Source organism: Microtus oregoni, unplaced genomic scaffold (genome assembly GCF_018167655.1).
Source record: "Microtus oregoni isolate MIOR12 unplaced genomic scaffold, Mior012 000054F_ref0000373, whole genome shotgun sequence".
Classification (NCBI taxonomy): domain Eukaryota; kingdom Metazoa; phylum Chordata; class Mammalia; order Rodentia; family Cricetidae; genus Microtus; species Microtus oregoni.
This window is the reverse complement of record NW_024543830.1, coordinates 14,628,779-14,633,011: the sequence shown is the minus strand read 5'-3', so window position 1 is coordinate 14,633,011 and position 4,233 is coordinate 14,628,779. Positions and strand designations below refer to the sequence as shown.

Below are 4,233 nucleotides of genomic sequence, written 5' to 3'. Positions count from 1 at the left end.
GTAAAAGAGTCAGAGTTTGCCCTGGCAGGACAGCCCAGAAAGCTGGCATTTTTAAACGGCGCAGCTTTTTTCCTGCTACGGCTGAAAATCGAAAAGCATGCGTTCAGCTTTTCGTCAACACCATTTAAGTGTTTCGTGGCAGGACCTCTTAATGAGCTGCAGGCTTTGCAGCTAAAGCTGAGTCAGGAAGCCTCTCTTAGATGAAAGCGCATGCTTGCCTCTAACAAGCAGAGCAGACCCGAGAACACAGCGAGTCTAGTTGCCATCAAACAAATCGTAGCACTTTACTCCAAATGCTCTATTCAAAAGCTCTGTCTCCCGCAGGAGCCAGACAGAGATCCCAGTGGCGGCACAGCCCTAGGAAGTCTCGCTCTAAAACGACACAGCGTTTTTTTCTGCTACTGTTGCCGAATCAGGAAATCTCTCTACAGCACACCACCAACAAACAGCAAAAATCTGTGTTAAACTCTCTTTCCCTTATTTTTAAGCCTTCTCAGGTTTTTTAAATGGGTTTAGTTGTCCACACGTCTGGGCGCCAACTGTAGTAATAAGGGCAGTGGCGGGGCTGCATCCCCAACACCCCAGCCCGGCTAGCTTCAATAGACCACAAGCCCTGAGTCAAGATGTTGGTAGAACTGAATCATTTCCTTTCTCCAAAGGAACTTGTATGTGGTAGAATCAACTCCACTCCCCTCTGTAACTTTGGGGTTCTTGGCAAGTAGAGGCATCACCCTGGCTTCTGCTCTCCTCTCCACATTTTTTTTTCTTCTTAAGTCAGGAGTCTTCACCCAAACATCCACTTTGTTATAAGGACACCAGTCATATTGCAGTAGAATCCTACCTTGCTCCAATAGCTACCCATTAACTAATGATATCACATCAACTCTTTTTCCAAGAAGGGCTTATTTTGAATCATTTGGTGTTGGGAGTTCAAAACACAAGTCTTGGGGAGGAGCAAAACAATCCCACCCAAATCACATCCAGTAGCCCATACAACAACTGCAGTCATGGGAGTCCCCGAGAATACACAGTTAGGTCTGGGGCAAGGTATGGAGTAAGATGGGGAGGCTCCAACCTTCCCACAGATTCAACTTTCGTTTGAGCTGAGGTCTCCATCATCTCCATTATTAAACACTTGAACTTGTATCCAACATCTACATTGTGCTGAAGAAGGAAAAAATAAAACATCGCTGTCTCAAGAAGCAGGAGGGGCAGGCCTAGAGACAATTCATTCCGAGGTAACCCCATCCGCACAATGAGGGATTCACTTGATAGGCGAAGAGATCCAGCCAAGACAGCAAAAGACAACTCCTAGACCTGGGAACAGTGGAAATAAATTTTGAAGATGAAACATTTTCAAGGCTGGCAGGAAGCAGAGCCCAAGGAGGCTGTTACAGAATCTGAAGAATTGGTTTGGGATGAGAGTTTTGCTGGGCCATTGAGGCAGACTGGAGGACACAGATGTCAAGGTAGGTTAGGGCCAGGATACAGGGGCTACCCACCAGCCTGAAGAATACATTTTGAGGATGTAAATTCTGCAGCAAAATTATGGGTGTTTTCTGACTCTTTAAGCTCAGAAAAACTAAGGATCTTTCTGGTTATGTTCTGGGGGGGGGGGGGGGGGCGGTCTCTTGGCTCATGTGTCCTCAGACGAAAGTCAGTCCAGAGACACATTTTAAGCAGAAGTTTGTTCATCCAAGCTAAGCAAAGAAAAACACTCCAAAGAGAGACTGGGGTGGGCTGCTCCTTGCTGTTGGGTTCTGTGTTGTGAATTTTCAATAAAGAAATATTTATGGGGTTGGAGAAATGGCTCAGCAGTTAAGAGCATTGCCTGCTCTTCCATAGTTCCTGAGTTCAATTCCCAGCAACCACATGGTGGCTCACAACCATCTGTAATGAGGTCTGGTGTCCTCTTCTGGCCTGCAGGCATACATGTACACAGAATATTATATACATAATAAATAAATAAATATTTTTAAAAGAAATATTTATGAAGGATATTCATGGGGTAAGGGGACCTTCCCCCCCTCCAAATCAGGGTATTTCTTTTTTTATGGTATTTCTTCCCATGGTCCTCAGAAAAGCCCACAAAAGAGGGATGTCAAAGCTGCAATGCAAGTACAGTATAACGACATCAAGTCTTTTGAAGGTGCAGACACGTCATCAATGCACACAAGAGGAGAACTGCCCTGCTGCCTTTGTTTGTCACACAGCAGGAACAACCTAACTATAATTTCAAGGATGTTTAAGTACAAAGGGGACATCTGATAACCAGGAGACACAGGAGACGCGATCCCAAGATCCAACTACAGTTCCCCTCAGCTGTGTCATATCTACCTTCCTGCCTAACTAGTTAGCAGCTGTGGAAGGTGAAGCCGGAATGCTAGCATCAGGCACATAGTAGGCACTCAGTGCAGAGTTGATAAACACATAAGTGAAAGGTTTTTTTTTTTTTTTTTTTTTTTTTTTTTTTTTTTGGTTTTTCGAGACAGGGTTTCTCTGTGGTTTTGGAGCCTGTCCTGGAACTAGCTCTTGTAGACCAGGCTGGTCTCGAACTCACAGAGATCCGCCTGCCTCTGCCTCCCGAGTGCTGGGATTAAAGGCGTGCGCCACCACCGCCCGGCCAAGTGAAAGGTTTTTAAGTAGCCAAGTAGTACGAGTGTGGTTTTCATTTCACTTTAGGTTGGAGAAGGTGAAAATACAGATGTATTTGCGTGAGCCTTAAGGATGCAATTTAAGGGAGCTGCTGTTTATTGACTTTCATCATCTCTGTGGGCTGGCTTCTGAGGGACAGGGGATGCAGGAGGCCCTCTTTTGGTGGAGGGACGTTGTGAACAACAAAGAATAGAAGTAACAGGCACACACACACACACACACACACACAGAGAGAGAGAGAGAGAGAGAGAGAGAGAGAGAGAGAGAACTGAGCTCAGTTATACCAAGAGAGAGAGAGCACGCGCGCGCACTGAGCTCAGTTATACCAAGATCAAAAGAGAGATAATCAATTGTGGTTATGAGTCAACCTTGGAGATTTGGAAAACAGGTACGGTAGGGTAAAAAGGCCAGCCAAAGAAATACACCCTGGCCCTGAAATCAGAGGTAAATAAACACACTTTGGCCCTGAAATCAGAGCTAGTGAATGAAACACACCCTGGTCCTGGAACCAGAGACAAAAGGTTAAAAAGGGTCAGTGAAAGCACTTTGCAGCGGGAGGGTCCAGAGGACGGGGAGGGGGGGTGGGGGAGCTGGGGGGGTGGCGGGGATTAGGAGACCATGGCGGCTTCCTCCCTGCAGTCGTGGGTCGTCCAACCCTGGCCTTAGCAGAGGCTCTCGGAGGTAAAGCTGAAGACAAGGAATGGATCTGCCTATTCTCCCTGCCCATTAAGGAATCCGAGATTATTGATTTTTTTTTCCTGGGAGCATCCCTAAAGGATGAGGTTCTGAAGATCATGCCAGTGCAGAAGCAGACTTGGGCTGGCCAGCAGACCAGGTTCAAGGCTTTTGTTGCTATTGGGGACTATAACGGTCATGTTGGTCTCGGTGTTAAGTGTTCTAAGGAGGTAGCCACTGCCATCCCAGGGGCCATCATCCTGGCCAAGCTTTCCATTGTCCCTGTGCGGAGAGGCTACTGGGGGAACAAGATTGGCAAGCCCCACACTGTTCCAGGCAAAGTGACAGGCCACTGTGACTCTGTATTGGTGCATCTCATCCCTGCCCCCAGAGGCACTGGCATAGTCTCCACTCCTGTGCCCAAGAAGCTACTGATGATGGTTGGTATTGATGACTGCTACACATCAGTCAGGGGCTGCACTGCCACCCTGGGCAACTTTGCCAAGGCCACCTTTGATGCCATCTCCAAGACCTACAGCTACCTGGCCCTGACCTCTGGAAAGAGACTATGTTCACCGAGTCTCCTTATCAGGAATTCACTGAGCATCTTGTGAAAACCCACACCAGAGTCTCTGTTCAGAGGACCCAGACTCCAGATGTGGTCACCACATAAGGGTTTTTATACAAGAAAAATAAAAGTAAATTAAGTCTGTTAAAGAGAGAGGAGAGAGAGAGAGAGAGAGAGAGAGAGAGAGAGAGAGACACTCTGCCCCTGACCAACTCAGCACAAAACCAACCAATCCCTCAGCAAGAAAGCCAACCAATTTCTGAGCTTGTCCAAGCTCAAGGATAAAAGAAATATAACCAATTCCCACCCTGAAAATCTTCACCCTGGAAAAGTTT

The 4,233-nt window shown here is 47.0% G+C and overlaps 1 pseudogene; it reads left to right on the top strand.

The window, feature by feature from the left end:
• Nucleotides 1–2,112: 2,112 nt before the first annotated feature.
• LOC121437899 lies at nt 2,113–4,003 on the top strand (annotated as a pseudogene).
• Nucleotides 4,004–4,233: the final 230 nt, after the last annotated feature.